General features: G+C 37.2%; 1 protein-coding gene across 3 annotated transcripts in view; it reads left to right on the forward strand.

The window, feature by feature from the left end:
* Positions 1-26,613, forward strand: part of LOC106093711 (uncharacterized) — a 504,285-nt gene that overhangs the window by 283,839 nt on the left and 193,833 nt on the right. The window contains exon 3 of one of the 3 annotated variants that reach the window (XR_009398025.1): positions 15,245-15,287. The exons of the other annotated variants lie outside the window; for them this stretch is intronic. The gene's annotated coding sequence lies outside the window, so the exon portion shown is untranslated. The remainder of the gene's footprint in view (positions 1-15,244; positions 15,288-26,613) is intronic. 3 annotated transcript variants of the gene reach the window in all.

The following is a 26,613-nucleotide window of genomic DNA, read 5'->3' on the forward strand; positions in this document are numbered from 1 at the left end:
AGGCCGCAATTCCTATCCGATTTGGCTGAAATTTTGCATGACGTATTTTATTTTTACTTTCAACAACTGTGTCAAATAAGGTTCAAATCGGTTCATAACCTGATATAGCTGCCATATAAACCGATCTGGGATCTTGACTTCTTGACCCCTAGAGGTCGCAATTATTATCCGATATGCCTGAAATTTTGTACGACGGATCCTCTCATGACCATCAACAAACGTGTTTATTATGTTCTGAATCGGTCTATAGCCCGATACAGATCCCATATAAATCGTTCTCTCTATTTTACTTCGTGAGCCCCAATGGGCGCAATTCTTATACGAATTGGCTGAAATTTTACACAGGTCTCCAACATATAATTTAATTGTGGTCCGAACCGGACCATATCTTGATATCGTTTTAATAGCAGAGCAACTCTTTTCTTATATCCTTTTTAGCCTAAGAAGAGATGCCGGGAAAACAACTCGACAAATGCGATCCATGGTGGAGGGTATATAAGATTCGGCCCGGCGGAACTTAGCACGCATTTACTTGTTAAAACTAAGCTTGAAATTTGCCACGTAGCCTAATTGGCCGGAGGGTATATAAGATTCGGCCCGGCCGAACTTAGCACGCTTTTACTTGTTAAAACTAAGCTTGAAATTTGCCACGTAGCCTATGTCCCTAGTAATTGCACAGATTTTTTTATACCCTCCACCATAGGATGGGGGTATACTAATATTGTCATTCTGTTTGTAACTACTCGAAATATTCGTCTGATACCCCATAAAGTATATATATTGTTGATCGTCGTGATAGTTTATGTCGATCTAGTCATGTCCGTCCGTCCCTCTGTCTGTCGAAATCACTCCAACTTTCGAAGGAGTAAAGATAAGCGCTTGAAATTTTGCACAAATACTGTTTATTAGTGTAGGTCGGTTGGGATTGTAAATGGGCCATATCGGTCCATGTTTTGATATAGCTGCCATATAAACCGATCTTGGGTATTGACTTCTTGAGCCTCTAGAGGGCGCAATTCTCCGATTTAACTGAAATTGTGTATGATTGAAATCGGTTCATAATCTGGTATAGCTGTCATGTGAACCGATCTTGGATCTTGATACCGCGCATAGAACTCGACAAATGCGATCAATGGTGGAGGGTATATAAGATTCGGCCCGGCCGAACTTAGCACGCTCTTATTTGTTCGAAGTTAAGTTAGGTTAGGTAAAGTTTGAATGGCAGTCTCGGACTCACTTAGACGTTTTCGTCCATTGTGATACCACATGAACAAGAGAAGGAAGATGCTTTCTACTTGCGAATAATAACATCCGCTAAATCAGGCAAATTCTCAAAGAAATGAGAACCTAAACTGGAGCTCTTTTTGGTTGCTAGTGCAGGACATTCACATAGAAGGTGTTTTATAATCTCTTCTTCTTCGATGTCCTCACAACATCTGCAAAAGCCGTTACAGACAACTTTTAGACTGTCAGCTTGTTTTCTGATTAGACAAAATGACTGAGACGTCTGTTCTAGCCAGTGACAGCAAAGCGGTAGACCTCTTCAAGTCTAATTTAGACCACATAGTTTTGAATGCTCACATCCCCCTCCTTATGACCATCTATTATTCGTTGTCCTTCTGATATGATCCCGAAGACCTTCTGATATGATCCCGAAGACCAATCATCGTAATGACATTATATCTTAGCCATTCTACGACTTCCTTAATTGCAAGGATGTCCGCTTGATACACGCTGCTTGGTCGGCTAACCTTCTTTAGAGTGCACCCCAAAGCCCACCTGGTAGTCTAGTTTGGAACCATCTGTATAGAAGTCTATGTAACTTCTATTCCCAGGGATATCGTAGTTCCAATTGGTTCTATCAGGAATAGTGGCACAGTACCAATCAAAAAGCCGATCTCTTAGACTCACAGCAGTGGTCGCAGCAATTTATTTAGCCATAATTTCTAAATGCATTAGACGAAGCGTTAAATTCAGTGCAATAGATGGTGTCGTCCTCAGTGTAGCTGTCCGGATCCGGTTGACTATTGAACTGTAGGTGGACTGTTGAAGCGCCGTCCAACAGACCACAACACCACTAACATTTTAGCTCTCTTTCAGGTGTATGGGGCAATAGTTGCCTTTCTTGCCATTTCCAAATTGTTGGATTAGAAGTCCAATTCCCTATCCATCATAACACCCATGTATTTTGCACTTTCTGTAAATTGAACATTCTCTCCTCCCAAGGAGACAGGTATCACTGTAGGCAACTTGTATCTCCTGTTGAAAAGAACTATTTGTATCTTGCACGGATTTACACCTCGGCCACTTTCGGTAGCCCACCTTGCTGTTGCATGTAGAGCTTCCTGAAGTATATCTCTTAGAAAGCTGAGAAACTTTACCCTAACCGCAATTGCCATGTCATCAGCATGCGCAACCACTTTTACACTTTTTTCTTCCAGAGGCAATAATCTATTGTTAATGGCTATATTCCAAAGTAGAGGAGACAGTATACCTCCTTGAGGTATTCCTCTGCTGACCCATCTCTTTAGAACCACAAATCCCAAGCCTGCCGTAATACATCTTTGTATTTAGAGCGCACAACAAACCGATTACTGGCTTAGATTGTTGTTGTTGTAGAAGTATGTTGTACACTACAGCTTCAGCCTTGCCGATGAACAACATCTTCAGGTCAATCCGGTACGTACGACCGGCTGCCATAGGGTAGGGAAATTTGTAACATTTTAGTCATGTTAAAATAATCCATAGACCACTTCGATATTTCCATTGATAGGTTTTTCGTTGATGATTTTACCTACTGAAACCTCTTCCATAAAAGAGTTGATAACATGTCTTTTTATAAACCTACTATCGATTATTTGCACAAGAAAAGATTGAACATCGAAATTCGTGATAGATCTTAGTATGGATTCTGTATTCACAGCGATCGGGTCTATGAACCGGGACAATCTTGCTCACCAAAAAAGCATGCCAAGGATCTCTACCCCCACATGGGAACATGTGGCTACAGAATAAATTACTGCCATCTTTGCTTTGTCTTCATAGTGTTTGCGGAAATGGTTCCAACTTCCAATTTCTTTCAATCTACACCGAATACCTAAACCTTCAAGTTAACTGAAAGCTTATCAAAAGACCAATGAATATTTTTCCCTTCTCCGAAGGCCTCTGTTATCAGAAAGTGTTACGTTTATTTATATTTGTATGTTGAACACATATTTATAGAAAACTAGCTGACCCGGGCCCGCTCCGCTGCGCCTTCTTTTACTTTATACGGAACAAAAGTTTCCTTGGAATATTTATTTTTGAATATTAAAGTTCTTTTACTGAAATACCATGCAAACTTGACTAACAGTTTAACAATATAAGTGCCTTTATCTGAATCCCACATGATTTTTATTGGTCTACGAATCTAAGTTTGGATGTAAGGTGTACTCCTTTCTTAAAATACTTCATTTCAGCCCGATATTCTCATGATGTCTGATTTAGTGGTGTTTTCGGGGGAGAGGTGGTCCCACAGATACTTGGCCCCGAAGAATGTCAGCATCGTGCTCTTCTCTCAAATAACATTGATTTAAACCCCATATTGGCATTGGCTTAAGAGGAGTTTACAGGATGAGGCGTTCCTTTAAACACATGGCCCCAAAATAGGTTATCAAATTCGTTTTCTAATCTCAAATACTTTTCATTTGAGCCACATATTGGCATGATCGAAATTATTTTTCCTTTGGGGGTGTTTTGGGAAAGGGGTGATGCCCTAAATACATGGTCCTACATTTGGATATCAAATTCGTGTTATTCTACCAAATACCTTTATTTGAGCCCCATATTGCAATGGTCACTAAAAAATTGTGTTTGTGAGGTATTTTGGGAAAGGGGTAGACCCCTAGAAAATTGGTCCCGAAAATGGGTATCAATTATTGCTTTACTACCTAATTCCTTTCATTTAAAATCCACATTGACATGGTCGGTAAATATGTCCGATTTAGGGATGTTTGGGGTGTTTGGGGATTGCAGTGGTCCCCCAAATTCTAAGCCCTGAAAATATATCAGCAACGTGCTCTATTCTCATATATCATTTATTTGAACCCCATATTGCCGTTGGCATCAAAATTGTATATCAAATTCGTTTTCTAATCTCATTTGAACTCCTTATTGCAAAAGTCAGCAAATATGTCCAGTGTAATGGTGTATTATGGGGTATTGGCCCTAAAAACTATGAATATTTAGTTCCACTCTCTTTAAGACCCAAATTGTCTGGGTGAGCAAATATGTCCTATTTGGGGGTTGTTATGGTGGTGGGACGTCCGCTAGACAGTTGGGCCCTAATGTTGATATCAAAAACGTAGTCTACTCCCACATACCTTTAATCTGAGCCCCATTTTTCCATAGTCGGCAAACATGACTGTCTTTGGGGGGTGTTTTGTGAGATGAGCGGCCACTCAGTGAGTTGGCCTAAAAAATATATATCGGATTCGCGTTATACTCTAAAAACCCTCTTATTTGAGCCTCATATTACAATAGTCAGCCAATACTTCCTATTTGAGTGTAGTTGTGGGGGTGGGATGGCCCCAATAGACAATTTTCCCGAATATTGGTATCAGATTCGTGCTTTACTTCCAAAGACCTTTCATTTGAGCCCCATATTGCTATGGTCGTAAATTTGTTTCCGTTGGGGGATGTTTTTGGTGAGAAACGGCCCCCCAAACACTTGGTCCTAAATTTGGATATCAGATTCGTATTCTACATTTAAATACCTTTTATTTAAGCCCCATATTCCTAAGGTCAGTAAATAAGTCCTATTTGGGGGGTGTTTTGGGAAAGTGGTCAACCCCCAGAAACATGGTCCCACATTTGGATATCAGATTCGTATTCTACTCGCAAACACCTTTCATTTTAGTCCCATATTGCCATAGTCGGCAAATATGTCCGATTTAGGGGTGTTTTGGGGCTTGGGGTGGTCCCCCTAGCACTTGGTCCGACAATTGGTTATCATATACGTTTTCTTATCCTCAATACCTTTTATTTGAGTCCCATATTGTCGCGATTGGTCTAAATATATGTTTGGTAGGTTTTAGGGTGGGACGGCCCCCCTAGGTACCCCATCCGAAATTTGGATACCAAATTTTTATTTTTAGTGTACTATATGAGAGCACACAAAATTTCTTGAATCGCACCACCCATCTCCGAGATTTGGCGTTTCTGGAAATTAGGGTAAGGGAGAGGGTCCGCCCCCCCTTCAGATATCAAAAAATGTAGTACCCTATTTTCACCACGGGGTCATTATGCACCATCTGTGAAAATTTCAAGAAATTCGGTTCAGCCGTTTCTGAGTCTTTAAGGAACACACAAACATACAAACAAACACAAATTTATTTTTATATGTTGGGTTGCTCGAAAAGTAATTGCGGATTTTTCATATAGTCGGCATTAACAAATTTTTTCAACGGCTTGTGACTCTGTAATTGCATTCTTTCTTGTGTCAGTTATCAGCTGTTACTTTTAGCTTGCTTTAGAAAAAAAGTGCGCGAAATTTTGTATATATTTGTTTGTTTGGCGTCAATTTTAATATGGAGCCCACAAAGGAGCATTTTCGTCATATTTTACTTTATTAAATATTTCCGTAAAGGAAACAAGTAAAAGCGTGCTAAGTTCGGCCGGGCCGAATCTTATATACCCTCCACCATGGATCGCATTTGTCGAGTTCTTTTCCCGGCATCTCTTCTTAGGCATAAAAGTATATAAGAAAAGAGTTGCTCTGCTATTAAAACGATATCAAGATATGGTCCGGTTCGGACCACAATTAAATTATATGTTGGAGACCTGTGTAAAATTTCAGCCAATTCGTATAAGAATTGCGCCTATTGGGGCTCACGAAGTAAAATAGAGAGAACGATTTATATGGGATCTGTATCGGGCTATAGACCGATTCAGAACATAATAAACACGTTTGTTGATGGTCATGAGAGGATCCGTCGTACAAAATTTCAGGCATATCGGATAATAATTGCGACCTCTAGGGGCAAGTCAAGATCCCAGATCGGTTTATATGGCAGCTATATCAAGTTATAAACCGATTTGAACCTTATTTGACAGAGTTGTTGAAAGTAAGAATAAAATACGTCATGCAAAATTTCAGCCAAATCGGATAGGAATTGCGCCCTCTAAAAGCTCAAGAAGTCAAATCCCCAGATCTGTTTATATGACAGCTATATCAGGTTATGGACCGATTTCAACCATACTTGGCACAGTTGTTGGATATCATAACAAAACACGTCGTGCGAAATTCCATTCTAATCGGATAAGAATTGCGCCCTCTAGAGGCTCAAGAAATCAAGACCCAAGATCGGTTTATATGGCAGCTATATCAGGTTATGGGCCGATTTGAACCATACTTGACACAGTTGTTGGATATAATAACAAAACACGTCGTGCAAAATTTCATTCTGATCGGATAAGAATTACGCACGCTAGAGGCTCAAGAAGTCAAGACCCAAGATCGGTTTATATGGCAGCTATATCAGGTTATGGACCGATTTAAACTATACTTGGCGCAGTTGTTGGATATAATAACAAAACACGTCTTGCAAAATTTCATTCCAATCGGATAAGAATTGCGCCTTCTAGAGGCTCAAGAAGTCAAGATCCCAGATCGGTTTATATGGCAGCTATATCAAAACATGGACCGATATGGCCCATTTACAATACCAACTGACCTACACTAATAAGAAGTATTTGTGCAAAATTTCAAGCGCCTAGCTTTACTCCTTCGGAAGTTAGCGTGCTTTCGACAGACAGACGGACAGACGGATGGACGGACGGACAGACGGACAGACTGACGGACATGGCTAGATCGACATAAAATGTCACGACGATCAAGAATATATATACTTTATGGGGTCTCAGACGAATATTTCGAGTAGTTACAAACGGAATGACGAAATTAGTATACCCCCCATCTTATGGTGGAGGGTATAAAAACGCGTAGCAGGTTGCTAAAAAGTTACGAGATGTGTATGGTGATAAAGCCTTAAAAGGAAGACAGTGTCAAAATTGGTTTCGCAAATTCCGTTGTGGAGATTTTTCACTTAAAGATGAGCCACGTTCAGGTCGGCCAAATGAAGTTGATGATGACCAAATCAAAGCATTAATCGAATTGGATCGTCATGTAACTGAGCGTGAGATAGGAGAGAAGTTAAATATACCAAAATCAACCGTTCATTATCACATAAAAAGTCTTGGACTGGTGAAAAAGCTTGATATTTGGGTACCACATGTATTGAAAGAAATTCATTTAACAAACCGAATCAACGCTTGTGATATGCACCTTAAACGCAATGAATTCGATCCGTTTTTTAAAACGAATCATAACTGGAGATGAAAAATGGATTGTTTACAACAACGTTAGTCGAAAACGATCATGGTCCAAGCATGGTGAACCAGCTCAAACCACTTCAAAGGCTGATATTCACCAAAAGAAGGTTATGCTGTCTGTTTGGTGGGTTTGGAAGGGTGTGGTATATTTTGAGCTGCTTCCAAGGAACCAAACGATTAATTCGGATGTTTACTGTCAACAATTGGACAAATTGAATACAGCCATCAAGGAGAAGCGACCAGAATTGGTCAATCGTTAAGGTGTCATATTCCACCAGGACAACGCTAGACCGCACACATCTTTGGTCACTCGCCAAAAACTGAGTGAGCTTGGCTGGGAACTTTTGATGCATCCACCATATAGCCCTGACCTTGCACCATCAGACTACCATTTATTTCGATCTTTGCAGAACTCCTTAAATGGTAAAACTTTCGGCAATGATGAGGCTATAAAATCGCACTTGGTTCAGTTTTTTGCAGATAAAGGCCAGAAGTTCTATGAGCGTGGAATACTAAATTTGCCAGGAAGATGGCAAAAGGTTATCGAGCAAAATGCAATTATATATTTGATTAAAGTTCATTCTAAGTTTTATTAAAAATGCATTTACTTTCTTTTAAAAAATCCGCAATTACTTTTTGGGTAACCCAATATAAGACTAGCTGACCCGGGCCCGCTCCGCTGCGCCTCCTTTTACTTTATACGGAACAAAAGTTTCCTTGGAATATTTATTTTCGACAATTAAAGAGCTTTTAGTGAAATACCATGCTACGAAAATAGTATATCCCAGGACTAACAGTTTAACAATATAAGAGCCTTTATCTGAATCTCACATGATCTTTATTGGTCTACGAATCTAAGTTTGGATGTTAGGTGTACTCCATTCTTAAAATACTTCATTTCAGCCCGATATTCTCATGATGTCTTATTTAGTGGTGTTTTCGGGGGAGAGGTGGTCTACTTGGCACTGAAAAAATATCAGCATCGTGCTCTTCTTTCAAATATTATTTATTAAATATTGCCATGTTGCTTTTTGTTTAGGGGAGTTTATACGATTAAGCATACCCCAAACTCATGACCTCAAAATAGGTTATCAAATTCGTTTTCTAATCTCAAATACCTTTCATTTGAGCCACATATTAGCATGGTCGAAAATTTTTTTCCCTTTGGGGGTGTTTTGGGAAAGGGGTGATGCCCTAAATACATGGTCCTACAGTTGGATATCAAATTCGTATTCTACTCCCAAATATCTTTTTTATTTGAGCCCCATATTACGATGGTCACTAAAAAATTGCTTTTTGTGGGGTATTTTGGGAAAAGGTAGACCCCCAGAAAATTGGTCCCGAAAATGGGTATCAATTCTTGCTCTACCCCCCAATACCTTTCATTTGAGCTCCACATTGACATGGTCGGTTTAGGGGTGTTTTGGGGATTGGGGTGGTCCCCAAACACAAAGCCCGGAAAATATATCAGCAACGTGATCTATTCTCATATATCTATATATCATTTATTTGAACCCCATATTGCCATTGCCCTCAAAATTTTATATCAAATTCGTTTTCTGATCTCATTTAAACTCCTTATTGCAAAAGTCAGCAAATATGTCCGGTTTGGGGTATTGGCCCTAAAAACTATGAATTTTTAGTTCCACTCTCTTTAAGACCCAAATTGTCTTGGTGAGCAAATATGTCCTATTTGGGTGTTGTTATGGTGGTGGGACGTCCGCTAGACAGTTGTCCCCTAATATTGATATCAGATACGTGGTCTACTCCCACATACCTTTAATGTGAGCCCCATATTTCCATAGTCGGCAAACATGACCGGCTTGAGGGGATTTTTGGGGGATGGGGGCCACTCAGTGAGGCCTTGGAAGTATTTATCGGATTCGTGTTCCACTTTAAAAATATATATATATATATATTTAGGATCGTCGTAAAATTCTAAGACGATTTAACGATGTCCGTGTGTCTGTCCGTCTGTTGTAATCACTCTACAGCCTTCAAAAATTGAGATATTGAGCTCAAATGTGGCACAGATACGTCTTTTTGATACACGCTGGTTAAGTGCTAGAACGGGCCAAATCGGACCATATTTGGGTATAGCTGCTATATAGACCGATCTGCCGATAAGGGGTCTAATGCCTATAAATGCTTTATTTTTTAATCAGATTTTGCTGAAATTTGGAAGAGTGAGTAGTTTTTGGCCTGTCAACTTTCGATCCAAATATGGTTCAGATCTGACTACATTTAGAAATAGCTGCCATACAGACCGAACTCCCGATAAAGGGTCTGAAGCCCATAAAAGCTTTATTTTTTAACCAATTTTGCTAAAATTTTAAACAATGAATAATTTTAGGCCACCCAACATCGGACCCAAATATGTTTCAGATCGCACTATATTTATTTAGATAAAGCTATCATATAGACTGATCTACCGATAAGGGTCTGAAGCCCAAAAAAGCTTTATTATACCCTCCACCATAGGATGGGGGGTATACTAATTTCGTCATTCTGTTTGTAACTACTCGAAATATTCGTCTGAGACCCCATAAAGTATATATATTCTTGATCGTCGCGACATTTTATGTCGATCTAGCCATGTCTGTACGTCTGTCCGTCCGTCCGTCCGTCCGTCCGTCTGTCTGTCGAAAGCACGCTAACTTCCGAAGGAGTAAAGCTAGCCGCTTGAAATTTTGCACAAATACTTCTTATTAGTGTAGGTCAGTTGGTACTGTAAATGGGCCATATCGGTCCATGTTTTGATATAGCTGCCATATAAACCGATCTTGGGTCTTGACTTCTTGAGCCTCTAGAGTGCGCAATTCTTATCCGATTGGGATGAAATTTTGCACGACGTGTTTTGCTATGATATCCAACAACTTTGCCAAGTATGATTCAAATCGGTCTATAACCTGATATAGTTGTCATATATACCGATCTTGGGTCTTGACTTCTTGGGCCTCTAGAGGGCGCAATTCTCGTCCGATTTGATTAAATTTTGAAATTTTGCATGTAGTATTTTGCATGTAGTATTTTGATATCACTTCCAACAACTATACAAAGTATGGTCCTAATCGGTCCATAACCTGGTATAGCTGCCATATAAACCGATCTTGGGTCTTGACTTCTTGAGCCTCTAGAGGGCGCAATTCTCATCCGATTTGGCACAAATTTTGTACAACGGCTCCTCCTATGCCCTTCAATATACGTGTGAAATATGATCAGAATCGATCTAAAGCTTGATGCAGCTCCCATATAAACCGATCTCCCGATTTCGCTTCTTGAGCCCCGAATCGGACTATAACTTCATGTAGCTGCTCCTCCGTCCTTATTCATTATACTTTGTTTGCCTAAGAACAGATACAGCGCAAAAAACTCGACAGATGCGACCATGGTGGAGGGTATATAAGATTCAGCCCGGCCGAACTTAGCACGCTCTTACTTGTTTTTTATCTGATTTCGTCGAAATTTTAAATATGGCATTGTTTTTAGCCTCCCGACATCCGCCTCAAATATGGGTCAGATCAGCCTATATAGATAAAGCTGTCACATAGACCGATCTTCCAATTTAGGGTCTTAATCCCATTAAAAGCAGATTTATTGTCTGAAAATGTTACTTGTAAATGAGTTCTCGGTACCTGAATAAAATATGATCGAGACCAGCCCCTACTAAGATATAACTACGAATATAGTAGTGGAGTTATAATAAAATAGGATGATTTTTATATCCTTGTTTATTTTGCTCCACAAATTTCTCGGAGATAAGCTTTTTTCTTGGCAAACATAACCCCAAAATATTTTTTTTAAATATCTAAAACAATTGCGGCACATTTATAACTGCTTTTGATTTACGCGTATTTTTCGATAGAGACATGCTTTAGAATAGCTATCGTTTTCATGCCATCTGAAACAGCAAACCAACTTTGAATGTTGCCAGAAACCCATCAAGCGTTGTTAAATGAATTAATTAATTGAATAGCAGCAAAACATTTTTAATTAAAACTCTTCAGAATAAAAACAAATAACTACTCAATCCCAGATAGAATATTAGATAAATGGCCGTATAATAATACAACACAAAAAAGTTTATAATTGACACGGAAAATAACTCTGTTCAGGAGTTTTCTCCAGTTATCGCGTCAGTATGCTTCGTGTAAAAGTCAAAGAAAAGCGTATAATGTATAAATGTGAATAAAATAAAGTCGATGGTAGAAGCAAATGTTCGCCGAATTTCCCCAACCGCTAAGTTTTATTTTCCACAATACAACAATCTTGTTAAAATTACACTAAGAATGAAATTACTTAGTGAACAACCAAGAGCAATCCATTACTCGAGTTTTATTAAGTTAGTCCAGTTCTTAAACAACAACATGCGTTTGCCTTACCTTTCCTATGCTTTGTAAACTGAATTTTAATTGAAGCAATCGTCGAATGGTATTAACCCTTGGATGAGTCACCAATTTTTCTACATATTTGAGCGGACGTGGATCCATAGGTTTCTTTTACAAATTTGTAAAAATAATTGACCAATAATAATGTTAAATATTTACGCAATTTTTGGGCGATCACGGAATGCGTTAAGTGGTGTGGTGCTAACGCGAGGACGTCGAGTGTGTACATCTTTACTGACAGTAAAATTGCCATAAGGGCAATAACAACCAGGACGGTAAGGTCACGAACAGTCTTGGAGAACAGAAGGAGATGTACGACTATACGAAATGTCAGACCCAAGATTTCGACCTATCCCTGATACCAGTATTGCTGCAATCCACTTAGCGAATAACAGATTAGCAAGAACCTATTTGTGGGAAGCCGAAGTGGAAATCTCAAAGCTTCTTAATAGAAGTAATAAATCAAAGCAAGAAATAATGGACCAGTTTACAATTTGTAAGAAATATCGGTGTCGTATGAACCACTCGCAGTATGAATTATACAGTGAAATGGAAATACCAAGACGTATTCATTTGTAAATTTCAAATTTGGCCATGAACATTACATTTCGGAAAGGGGCAAACTTCTCACATATCAGCTCAGTGTAAGGGACCTCCTTTTTATAGCCGAGTCCGAACGGCGTGCCGCAGTGCGACACCACTTTTTTGAGAAGAATTTTTAACATGGCATAGAACCTCAACCCCAATTTTTTCTGATGCTCTTGCCAGGATTCGAACCCGTTCAGCGTCAGAGACGGTCATGCTAATCTCTACGCTATGGTGGAGGCCAAGTATTAATTTTCAGTCATGCACAAATTTTCGAATGGAAAAATTTGATACAGTTCACTCTGAAGGAGATGACCGAAACTTTAAACAAATTCCTATCCAAACATAGTGTCATAAATTATAACAGAATTAAAGGAAAATGTAGCCTTTAGAAAAGTGTTCAAGTCATATTTATGTTACTCATTTTTACAGTCATTGATAACGTTTCTTTTGATAATTTAAATTTGCATTTATCACCTCTTTTAGTTACATACAACATCATCCATTGGAGTATCACATAGAACCTATCTCTAAACACTTCAATGCAATGAATCACAAAATACTTGTTACATTCCTAACCTATGCTTAGGGACACAATTAATTTTATTTCACCTGGTATAATGGGCAACAATTCACGCCGCAAGCAAACTAAGGTGGCAATTAAGTCCTTAACCAGCAAGAAAGTCCACAAGAGGATATAGCTCTAATATTAATTTATTGGTTTAATTACATACTGGAGCAGCATCAAAGAATGTAATCACCTCAAGGTTGTTTACTCAGATTTGTATGCATGAGACAAGCAAATATGGTCACATAGGTAAACAGTGATAATGTGAACAGTATACGACCAGCAAATTGTGACAATCTATGTTATTAAAAGCGTATGTAGAAGCTGACATAACATGCATTTGGAATTTTTATAAAAGTCAGCACTTGAAAAAGGATAACTTAAAGTAAAACATTTTTCCCTTGATCAAAGGCTTTAGGTCATGATTTTGAGACGAATATGCGAATGCAAATTACAAATTTGCTAATGAACATTCCATTGGGGAACAGGAAGGGGCAAAATTTTCACATTCGATACCTCTTTGTGGAGAAGTTTTTAGATGGCGTAGCACCCCACAAATATCGCCAGCCTTAGGAGGAGATGTCCTCGCTAAGTTTCAACCCACCTCACTGTGGTTCGAAATCGAAAGATTCTCAAAATCCTTCTGTAACTGTGAAATGAATAAATATATTGCAAATTTTTGTATGGACAATTCTAATCACTAATGGGTCCAGGGAGAGACTCATTGGCGACATTTGGTCATAAAACAAGAGCTACACTATGTGTTGCTTCACAAAATCCCATCCTTATCTTCGGATGAAGAACTTTCTAGCTATGCATCTAATATGCCACTAAGCTGAAGTTACATACCATGCAAAGCACTTATATTCTATTTAATATCTTGCCGCCTTTTTTCCAAACATTCAACAAATTTTGTCTTTTATGTCAATTGTCGTCTACAATAGTCAATGAATGCCGTTATTTTAGTGCAGGTGCCTATGAAAGCATTCTATTATGAAGTCATTCTACACCTTAGACTTGACACGGTGTAGGAAACGCAACATCTTTAGGCAACGCCATTTCAAACGAAAACTACACCCGATGGTGGGGTTACATTTTTTTGGCAAACGAACACAAAACATCGATTTGATTCAATTATTTTGTCAAATATTTCAACAACCTGGCTAGTATTTAGAGGTCGATTTTTATACCGTACATCACTACTGTGGTACAGGGTATTATAATTTGTTTGTTACACCTAGAAGGAAGAGAGATAGACCATTGATAAGTATACCGATCGATTCAGAATCACTTTCTGATTCGATTTAGCTTTGACCGTCTGTCGCACGAAATTTAACATGTTGGGTTCTCTTACAAGTTCCGACATTATTTGTAATTTTCATAGAAATCGGTTCAGATTTAGATACAGCCCCCACCAGGGACGTATCCAGTCTATAGACGCATTTCAATAAATATTTTGAAAGACAAAATTTGAACCCATTACGCCTGATCCTCGATTCTGTTGATGAAATTTTATATATTCATAATATAGTGAATTTATATAAACGTAGAAATTTTTTTAAATATTTTTAATTTTAAATATTTTTGAAAACATAAATCGTTTTATTACATAATTTTCTACAACAAAAAAAATTATTTTCTTAATATTTTATGGCCATTAAGCGAAGAAAGTTAGCTTTAATGATTTTCGAGTAAAATCGATCCTGCTGTCAAAATAAGTAGGATTATTGCCATAAATTTATTTTGGCAATAAGAATTTTGAGAAATTTTTTTAAAAAATTGCCGATTTTCGACAAGCCAATTTTCCTTCAAAAGTTCACGGGAAAAAATTGTTGATTCAGTCGTCCATTTAACGTCATTTTACGATTTCAGTCATCCAATTTACGCCAATCAAAATTTCGATACATCGTAAATGGGTTAATGCAAATTTTTTAAAACAAAAAGACAAAATTGTTGCTATTGTTTTAAACAAATAGTGTTTTTAAACCAAAATCTTCATGGAATTTTCTTGCCAAAAAAAATTTTTTTTAAAAAATTGTTCCGAAAGACAAACATATAACAAAATTTTTCTGAGACATAATTCTGTATGAATGTTCTCTTCATTCTCGTTTAATTATTTTAATTGAAATGTTATCTGCAGAAAAAAAAATATTTAAAAACTGTCTTTAAAAAAAATATTTTGCTTGTTAGTCTGAAAAACTTTTCTAAAGAATAATAAGTAATATTTATTCATGAAATATTTGAATACACGAAAACTCCAATAGAAATTTAAAACATTTCTTATTTAAAACATTTCTAAATTTACTTTTTTAATTTTTTATTTTCTTCCAAGAAAATTATTATGTCGACGAGTCAAATTGCATGTTCACAAAAAGGTGGGTATTAAGTTCATGTTTCACAGTGACATGTCCATGATTTCACGATAGCTTTTTTGAAAAACTATAAAAATATCACCGATAACATAACACTTTTATTAAAATTTTATCATAAAGAATGGGAATAATTAATGAAATCAGAAAATCTTTTTGCTTCAAAATCTATTTTCTACAAAAATTAATCGTAAACAAGTAAAAGCGTGCTAAGTTCGGTCGGGCCGAATCTTATATACCCATGGATAGCATTTGTCGAGTTCTTTGCGCGATATCTCTCTATAGGCAAACAAAGAATAATGAATAAGAACTGTTATACTATTGAAGCTATATCAAATTGTAGTCCGATTCGAAGCATAAATGAATTGAATGATAAACATTGCAGAAGTCACTGTGTAACATTTCAGTCCATTCGGATAAGAATTGCACCATGTGGGGGCTTAAGAAGCAAAATCGAAATATTGGTTTATATGGGAGCTGTATCAAGCTATAGATCGATTCAAACCATATTTAACATGTATGTTGAAGGTCATGGTAGAAGGCCAAATTGGATAATAACTGCGCCCTCTAGAGGCTCAAGAAGTCAAGAAATGGGTTTATATGGCAGACATATCAGGTTATGTATTTATTTGCGTTATACTTAGCGCAGTTGTTGAAATTCATAGCAAAAAACACCTCATGGAAAATTTCAGCCAAATCGGATAATAATTGAGCCCTCTACAGGCTCAAGAAGTCAAGATCCAAGATCAGTTTATATGGCAGTTAAAACTGGTTATTATCCGATTCAAACCGTACTTGGCACAGTGGTTGGAAGTGACACCAAAACACCACGTGCTAAATTCATATTTCTATACCCTCCACCATAGGATGGGGGTATACCAATTTCATCATTCTGTTTGTAACACCTCGAAATACGCGTCTGAGACCCCATAAAGTTCATATATTCTTGATCGTCATGTCATTTTATGTCGATCTAGCCATGTCCGTCCGTCTGTCTGTCGAAAGCACGCTAACTTTCGAAAAAGTAAAGCTAGACGCTTGAAATTTTGCAAAATAATTTTTATTAGTGTAAGTCGGTTGGGATTGTAAATGGGTCAAATCGGTAGATGTTGTGATATAGCTGCCATATAAACCGATCTTGGGCCTTAGTTCTTGAGCCTCTAAAGGGCGCAATTCCTATCCGATTTAACCGAAATTTTGCACACAGTGTGTTGGTATCACTTCCAACAACTGTGTTAAGTGCGATTCAAATCGGTACATAATCTGGTAGAGCTGTCTTATAAACCGATCAGGGATCTTGACTTGTCATCCAATTTGACTGAAATTTTGCATGAGGTGTTTTGTTATGACTTCAAATAACTATTCTAAGTACTGCGCAAATCGGTACATAACCTGATATAGTTTCTATATAAACCGAACTGGGATCTTGACTTCTTGAGCCTCTAGAGGGCCCAATTCTCATCCGATTTGGAAGAAATTTTATACAACGGCTTCTCTTATGACCTACAATATACCAGTCTGATATGGTCTGAATCGATCAATAGCTTGATACAGCTCCCATATAAACCGATCTTCCGATTTTGCTTCTTGAGCCCCTACAAGGCGCAAATCTTATCCGAAAGAGCTGAAATATTAAACAATGACTTCTACAATGTTCAGCATTCATTTATGGTCCGAATCGGACTATAACTTGATATATCTCCAATAGCATAACAGTTCTTATTCAATATTCTTTGTTTGCCTAAAAAGAGATACGCATAGAACTCGACAAATGCGATCCATGGTGGAGGGCATATAAGATTCGGCCCGGCCGAACTTAGCACACTCTTACTTGTAAGTTCTACCTCCTTTCCTTATTTTATCTTCAATAAATTAGGAAAACTTTAGGATTTTTAAAGACATGATGCAAATTATAAGCATACACGAACGGCATATAAAACGGGTTTTCGTTCTATTTTAATCAACTTCGTAGAAGAAATAAGCGACATCATTTGAGCAGAATGTAGATGGTAATGCGTAAAAATTGGCCAAAATTTATTTTTTTAAATGTGTAACAATTACAGTTGCTTAATGTTTTCAGTATGTTTGCGTAAACTTTTATGAAAAAAAGTCGTTTAAAACCAATAGACCGACACAAACAATAATCTGTTAAAATCATAAAACTAGTTTTGGAACAAAAATGAGCGCAAATGAAAAAATTTCATCAAAATACTGAAGCTGATTCGCTGAAACTTTCACTATAAAATTGAGATATTCTCTAACACAACCATACTTCGAAAGATTAGGATCGGCCTATAAATAGTGTGTCGGCAATCAGTGCAAAATCAGCTCTGACAATAGCGACCACAATTTTCAAGAAAAAAAGTTGAGGTATCTTTACCAATTTCACAGAACAGAAAAATTCTGACAATTTTCGGATTTGAAAAATTGTGGGGTGGGCCCTCCACCCCAAAAAATAAAATCCTGGCTACGTCCCTGGCCCCCATATATATGTTCGTCAAATGTGGACTGAAATTGCAATTATATCGTGATTTGCAAACCGATTCTCACAAACTTTTGCACGAGGGATTCTCATATAAGTCTCGATTTTTGGTGAACTTCATAGAAATCGATTCATATACATGTTCGTCCAATTCGGACTAGTATTACAATAATTTGATCATTTGTTAACCGATTCACACGAAAATTGGCGCAAAGGATTCCCTTATGGCTCCCGGTATTTCTATTGAATTTAATAGAAATCGGTACAGATTTAGATATAGCTCCCATATATATACATCTCCCGATTTTCACTTTTAAGGCCTTTGCTAACTCATTTATCAATCGATCCTCTCAAAAATTTCAACAACGATTTACTCTATGGCTCCTACTACATGTACGGATTTTGATCGAAATTCTACATATCAAATTTAAGCAAATTTTAAATTCGACCACTTAATCTGCATATATTATGTGGTGTAGGGCATCAAAAGTTCGGGTTCGCCCGTCCTTACTTGTTTTTTTGTGAAATATTCTAAAAATATATATTCAAAGCTAGTTGTAATTTTTCTCAAATTGGTCAAATAGTTTGAAAGGTATTGGGTTGCCCAAAAAGTAATTGCGGATTTTTTAAAAGAAAGTAAATGCATTTTTAATAAAACTTAGAATGAACTTTAATCAAATATACTTTGTTTACACTTTTTTCTAAAGCAAGCTAAAAGTAACAGCTGATAACTGACAGAAGAAAGAATGCAATTACAGAGTCACAAGCTGTGAAAAAGTTGTCAACGCCGACTATATGAAAAATCCGCAATTACTTTTTGGGCAACCCAATATATTGTCCCGACATCGACATTCGATTTAAAATGCTAATTATTTTCATAAAATCTACACACACAAACTGAAAACATTAAGCAAGCAAAGAAAATCGTTTTGCCTAATTTTTATACAAAACCACCTACATTGTGCTCAAATGACGTGCTCAAATTCTTCTTCGAACTTCATTAAAATTAACTGAAAATATTTTTTGGATGGATGCTGACTATAATAGAAAATCTCCTATAATAGAAATCTCACCTGTTTGAAAAGATTTCCCAATTTCGGATGTTTTCCGATTTTTTGTCAACATTTTGCGAATTTGACTGGTCATTTTTCACCACAGTTTTTCCTACGTACCTCTTAAGAATATCATTATTCTTAAATTGCTATAATACATAAGCATTTCTATGCGAAAATTTGAGCAAATTAAATTAGCCATCATGTGTATTTATTTTATGTATAACAAGTAAGATCGGCCAAGCCGAATCTTATATATCCTCCACCATTGATCGCATTTGTCGAGTTCTATGCGCGGTATCTCTTTTAGACAACATAGAATATTGAATAGGAACTGTTATGCTATTGGAGCTATATCAAGTTATAGTCCGATTCGGACCATAAATGATTGCTGAACATTGTAGAAGTCATTGTGCAATATTTCAGTTCATTCGGATAAGAATTGCGCCTTGTAGGGGCTCAAGAAGCAAAATCGGAAGATAGGTTTATATATTATATAGGTTTATAGGAGCTGTATCAAGCTATTGATCGATTCAGACCATACAAGACACGTATGTTGAAGGTCATGAAAGAAGCTGTTATACAAAAATTCAGACAAATCGGATGAGAATTGCGCCCTCTAGAGGTTCAAGAAGTCAAGATCCAGATCGGTTTATAAAGCAGCTACATCAGGTTATATACCGAATTGCGCCATACTTAGCACAGTTATTGGAAGTCTTAACAAACATCTCATGCAAAATTTCAGCCAAATCGGATGAGAATTGCGCCCTCTATTGGCTCAAGAAGTCAAGATCCAAGATCGGTTCACATGACAGCTATACCAGATTATGAACCGATTTCAATCATACACAATTTCAGTTAAATCGGACGAGAATTGCGCCCTCTAGAGGCTCAAGAAGTCAAACCCAAGATCGGTTTATATGGCAGCTATATCAAAACATGGACCGATTTGGCCCATTTACAAAACCACCTACACTAATAAGAAGTATTTGTGCAAAATTTCAAGCGGCTAGCTTTACTCCTTCGAAAGTTAGCGTGCTTTCGACGGACAGACGGACGGACGGATATGGCTAAAACGACTTAAAATGACATGGCGATCAAGAATATATATACTTTATGGGGTCTTAGATGCGTATTTCGAGGTGTTACAATCAGAATGACGAAATTAGTTTACCCCCATCCTATGGCAGAGGGTATAAAAATTAAAAAAGGATAACAATAAGATTTTCTTGAAAGAAAGATAGCAACACACACCAACCACTATGGGACGCGTTTCGTCGTTGGTTATAAGACTTTTCAACCATATAAGGTGTGATGGCATCAAGAGCGGTGCGTTGGTATGATATGATACAATTGCCAACAACCAAGTTCGACAACCCTGCTTATTAGCTATACTTTTCCCAATGCATGCATGTATCATTGAGCTCGTCTCGAAAGAGAAACAAACAAAAACAAATTGTGAAATTTATTGATCTCGCCCTAACAGGAAAAAAACTTGTAAATTTTGTAAATTTTTTTCCCAAATTTATGTCTTTAAGAAAAATTTGTAAAATGTTCTTTCGAGAAATTTTCGTGAAAATATTAATTTCAAAGAAAATTTTTAAACAAAGTATTATCAACATTTTGTTACAAAAATCTTAAAAATGTTTTCTTTAAAGAATATATGTTTTACATTGTGGTCTTTACAGAAAATTTTATTAAAATTTTATTTTTTCAAAATATGTTATTGAAATTTCTTTTCTAAAAAAATTTGCATTGTATGTAGAAAATTTATATTTAAAATTTTTTTAAAAAACAATTTCATCAAAAAAAGATTTTTCTTTTTTTTTCTTAAATTTTGCCATTAGGAAATTTTTTTTAGAAACTTTTTCTTTGAAAATATTTGATTAAAATTGTATCATAAATTTCTAAAAATATAATCTTGATTGATATTTTGTCTTAAAATATATTTTTTTAATTTTGTCTATAAAGTATTTTTTTATAAAATGTCGTTGGGAAAATAATTTTGAGGGGTCTCAAAAATATTTCATTAGCGTTTTGACGGACAGGGCCATTCCATAAAAAATTTGCCTTTAGAAAAAAACTTTAATTAAAGTTATGAAAGATTTCTTTGAGATTTTGTATTTCAAAAAATTCGATTAAAATTTGTTTTTAGAAAATATGTCATTCAAATTTTGAATTTAAAAGCCGTTTCATTAAAATTTTGTCTTTAAAACTTTTCATTTTTTACACCCTCCACCATAGGATGGGAGGTATACTAATTTCGTCATTCTGTTTGTAACTACTCGAAATATTCGTCTGAGACCCCATAAAGTATATATGTTCTTGATCGTCGCGACATTTCATGTCGATCTAGCCATGTCCGTCCGTCTGTCTGTCGAGAGCACGCCAACTTTTGAAAGAGTAAAGCTAGCCACTTGAAATTTTGCACAAATACTTCCTATTAGTGTAGGTCGGTTTGTATTGTAAATGAGCCATATCGGTCCATAGTTTTGATATATCGAGGCAAGAGGGAGTGGCTTCGAAACGGGTCCTGACAAGCCCTGAGTGGGTCATCCAGTTGGACTGGGCTTAAGGTGTGCGCCAGCGGGGAAGCACGGAACTCAAAAAGTACTTCGACAGCAGCAGCTAGTGAAGCATCTAAGGAGGAATTGTTCACACCGCAAATGTCCAGTTTCCTGAGCAAGAGTGGTTCCACAGCTTCCTCACCAGCCCCTGGATGCTAACGGAAGCTCATCATGAAAATCCAACGAATATTGTGATGATGAACTCCTGGTGGAATCAGAAGACGAGGCTAACACAACAGTAGTGGAAGTTCTAAATCCTGACTATGGTCCGGTTTCTACAGATAAATCTCCACCATTGTAAGACCACTTCGGCGGCAATAAAGGTCCTCCTGATGAACCATGGGTGTGTGGAGGAATGGTTCGTGGACTAAAAATTCAGAGATTGGACTTCTGAAGGGTAAGGGGAATGGGAGACACAGAGCCTGTATTATTGAAAGAGCAGTCTAAATGTTTTTCTTTTTCCGTCGCTAAGCACTGAAGATTTAGAAGTAGCCAGCCTTGAATTAAACAAGTCTAGTTACTGATAGGGAAGCCAGCCAGTAATGGACCGATTCAGAAATGCCGCCTTCAAACCTTAAGTGGCTGGTTGAAGCCACTTCTGCAAAGAAGAAGAGCCTTATTGTAGGAAGTAATGGTAATGCACTTCACCAGAAATGGGGAAATTCGGATGTCAATGAAAGAGGTGAGCTGTTTATTGAATATATTATAAGTTGCAATCTGGCGAATTGTAATAAAAGGGATAAACCGACCTTTTTTACCAGGAACAGGCATGAGGTACTAGATATGCGAAGTATGGTCCAAATCGGTCCATACCCTGATATAGCTGCCGTATAAACCGATCTGGGATCTTGAGTTCTTGAGCCTCTAGAAAGCGCAATTCTCATCCGATTTGGCACAGATTTTGTACAACGGCTTCCCCGTGGCCTTCAACATACGTGTGCAATATGGTCTGAATCGATCTAAAGCTTGACACAGCTCCCATATAAACCGATATCCCGATTTTTCTTCTTGAGCTCCGAATCCGACTATAACTTGATATAGCTCCACCTCCTCCGACCATATTCATTATTCTTTGTTTGCCTAAAAACAGATACTCCGCAAATAACTCGACAGATGCGATCCATGGTGGAGAGTATGTAAGATTCGGCCCGACTGAACTTAGCACGCTCCTACTTGTTTGACTTTGAAGGTGCTTTCAATAATGTAAAACCGACGTCAATCATTAAGCAAAAACTCTACCGTAAGAATGTTTATTAATAACTTACTTACTAAAAGATGCAATACCGCAAGCTTGGGATCTTTGAATCTAAAAAAAAGGGATAGCAGCGGAACACACATGAAGCATACGCTGATGACGCGGCAATTGCGGTTAGGGGAAAGTTTCCCAGCACTTTAATAGATATACTTCAGAAAGCTCTACGTCCAACAGCGAAGTGGGCTATCGAAAGTGGTCTAGGTATAAATCGTTGCACGACAGAAGTATTTTTTTCCTATTTCAATAGGCTTTGTCTCTAGGCCAAAACATCCAGTCCCGTACCAAATTTGAAGCCGATCGGATGAAAACTGCGACCTGTACGTTGTACCCAAATTAACATGGACAGACAGACAGACGGATGGACAGACATACAGACAGGCGGACATAGCTAAATCGAATCAGAAAGTGAATCTGAATCGATCGGTATACTTAGCAATGTCTCTTCCTTTTGGGTGTTACAAACAAATTCACTAAGTTATAATACCCTGTACCACAGAAGTGGTGTAGGGTATAAAAAGAAGGAGAGTTTTTGAGGCTTGTGACTTTTACTACTTTTTATACGTTTTATAGGCGTATATGACGTTTACAACATTTTTTTGGTCGAAAACCTTAAAAATTGTCATACGGACCATTTTTGGTTATGAACTTAATAGTGGGACACGTAAGCATGGGACAAACAAACAAATTTTACCAAAGAACATTCCATTAAGGAACAGGGGCAAACTTCTTACATATCAATGAGTGCATGGGACAAGTTACCTAAGATGAAAATGATTTACAAAACTAGGATGATTGATTAAAAATGTATTCATTACTTCAAACCAAAGAGAAGAAACCCATGACCAAAGCAAACAAAATTAAGGACGACCGAATTTGTATGATGTTAAGGTTAATGCTGCGTATTAGGTGGGACGTCTTTATTCTTATGAACTGCCGGGTCTGTTTTGTTTGCAAACACAAGTTTTTTTTCTCTCCAGGACTCGAATACAGGCGTTCAGCGGACATTCTAACCTCTTCGACACGGTAGCCTCCGTTAATTTTGATACTCAAATTTAATAAGACATTCCACTAAGGAACAGGAGCAAACTTCTCACATATCTATGAGTGCAGTCCGATTCAAGTTTAAGCTCAATGATAAGGGACCTCCTTTTTATAGCCGAGTCCGAACGGCGTGCCGCAGTGCGACATCTCTTTGGTGAGAAGTTTTACATGGCACAGTACCTCACAAATGTTGCCAGCATAGGGAGGGGAAAACCACCGCTGAAATTTTTTTATAACCTCCACCATAGGATGGGGGGTATACTAATTTCGTCATTCTGTTTGTAACTACTCGAAATATTTGTCTGAGACCCCGTAAAGTATATATATTCTTGATCGTCGCGACATTTTATGTCGATCTAGCCATTTCCGTCCGTCTGTCTGTCGAAAGCACGGTAACTTCCGAAGGAGTAAAGCTAGCCGCTTGAAATTTTGCACAAATACTTCTAATTAGTGTAGATCGGTTGGTATTGTAAATAGGCCATATCGATCCATGTTTTGATATATCTGCCATATAAACCGATCATGGGTCTTGACTTCTTGAGCCTCTAGAGTGCGCAATTCTTATCCGATTGGAATGAAATTTTGCACGTATTGTTCAAATCGGTCCATAACCTGATATAGCTGCCATATAAACCGATCTTGGGTCTTGACTTCTTGAGCCTCTAGAGTGCGCAATTCTTATCCGATTGAAATGAAATTTTGCAGGACGTGTTTTGTTATGATATCCAACAACTGTGCCAAGTATGATTCAAATCGGTTCATAACCTGATATAGCCGATCTTGGGTTTTGACTTCTTGAGCCTCTAGAGGGCGCAATTCTTATCCGATTTCAAAGAATTTTTGCACGAAGTATTTTGTTATGATATCCAACAACTGTGCCAAGTATGGTTCAAATCGGTTAATAACCTGATATAGCTGTCATATAAACCTATCTGGGATCTTGACTTCTTGAGCCTCTAGAGGTCGTAATTATTATCCGATTTGCCTGAAATTTTGTACGACGGATCCTCTCATGACCATCAACATACGTGTTTATTATGGTCTGAATTGGTCAATAGCCCGATACAGCTCTCATATAAATCGATCTCTCTATTTTACTTCTTGAGCCTTCTTGATATAGCCGATCTTGGGTTTTGACTTCTTGAGCCTCTAGAGGGCGCAATTCTTATCCGATTTCAAAGAATTTTTGCACGAAGTATTTTGTTATGATATCCAACAACTGTGCCAAGTATGGTTCAAATCGGTTAATAACCTGATATAGCTGTCATATAAACCTATCTGGGATCTTGACTTCTTGAGCCTCTAGAGGTCGTAATTATTATCCGATTTGCCTGAAATTTTGTACGACGGATCCTCTCATGACCATCAACATACGTGTTTATTATGGTCTGAATTGGTCAATAGCCCGATACAGCTCTCATATAAATCGATCTCGACGCAATTCTTATTCGAACTGGCTGACATTTTACACAGGTCTCTAACATATATTTTAATTGTGGTCCAAACCAGACCATATCTTGATATCGCTCTAATAGCAGAGCAAATCTTTTCTTATATTCTTTTTTGCCTAAGAAGAGATGCCGGGAAAAGAACTCGACAAGTGCGATCCTTGGTGGAGGGTATATAAGATTCGGCCCGCTTTTACTTGTTTCAAATGGTCTCGCCAGAATTCGAACCCAGGCGTTCAGCGTCATAGGCGGACATGCTAACCTCTGGGCTACGGTGGCCTCCTGCGTGCAAAATCATTTAGATTAATATAATGATTTAATTTGAACATAAAAAAGATTTTTGTTTTCTGGATTGTCAAACATACATCATCAACTCCAGATTAACACAGAAATAATAAATATCTTGATTTTATTAATTTATTTTGTATATTCAATCAAAAATTTTGCTGAAATCCTGTAATCCTGTAAGTAAATTGGTGTTATTATTAAACGAATTTGCAATTTGCATTTAAGCCAAGCTGAGTAATTAAATTAAAGCGGCTATCAACTCAATTAGTCAATTTATTGGAAAATTGTTTATTCCTTCAAAAACACGTTTAACCGACCTAATCAAAATAAATAATTGGTATTTTTCCCTAAATAAATCATTCTTTAATTCAGGCATTGAACAGCGGAGACAAAATTAATAATTATTGCATTAAATTTTTTGTATTTTGATAAAAACAATAAACCTATTAGTTCTACAGGCGGAGAGGGCTTTAATGGTTCAAACATATGGATTTCATTGGTTAACAAAATCGTTTAGCGTGGGCACTCTGTAGTTGACGAAAAAATCCAAGTCAACTTTTTCAACCGTGATTGCATTTTTGACTGCTGTCAATGAGGCCAAAGTCAATAATAGTGCGCATATGAGCAGATAGGTAGAATATACGAAAAGGGATTTGACAGTACATGGTTCACTTAGGTTTTTACTTTACGTCTGATAGAACTTCATCGCCATTGCAATCTCTGTAAGTATCTCAAGAAGAAATTATTTTCATATTGGAAAAAAAATCGTAATGAACACCAAACTTAACATTTCGTATATAATATTGATCTACATGAAGAGATGTATTTAGAAAAAATTATATTAAGAAAACTAATTTATAAATGGACGATTAAATATTCTAATACAATAGGGTAACATTAATGTACAGAAATACATACCCTATTTAATATCTGCCACGTAAACCATTTATTTTCTATTTATATTGAGCTGTATCAAGCTATTGATCGTATATTAGACACGTATGTTGAAGGTCATGAGTGAAGCAGTTGTACAAAATTTCAGCCAAATCGGATGAGAATTGCGAACTCTAGATGTTCAAGAAGTAAAGATCCCATATCGGTTTATATGGCAGCTATATCAGGTTCTATACCGATTTGCGCCATTCTTAGCACAGTTGTTGGAAGTCATAACAAACCGCATCATGCAAAAATTTCAGCCA

The sequence above is a fragment of the Stomoxys calcitrans genome, chromosome 4 (assembly GCF_963082655.1).
Source record: "Stomoxys calcitrans chromosome 4, idStoCalc2.1, whole genome shotgun sequence".
Taxonomy (NCBI): Eukaryota; Metazoa; Arthropoda; class Insecta; order Diptera; family Muscidae; genus Stomoxys; species Stomoxys calcitrans.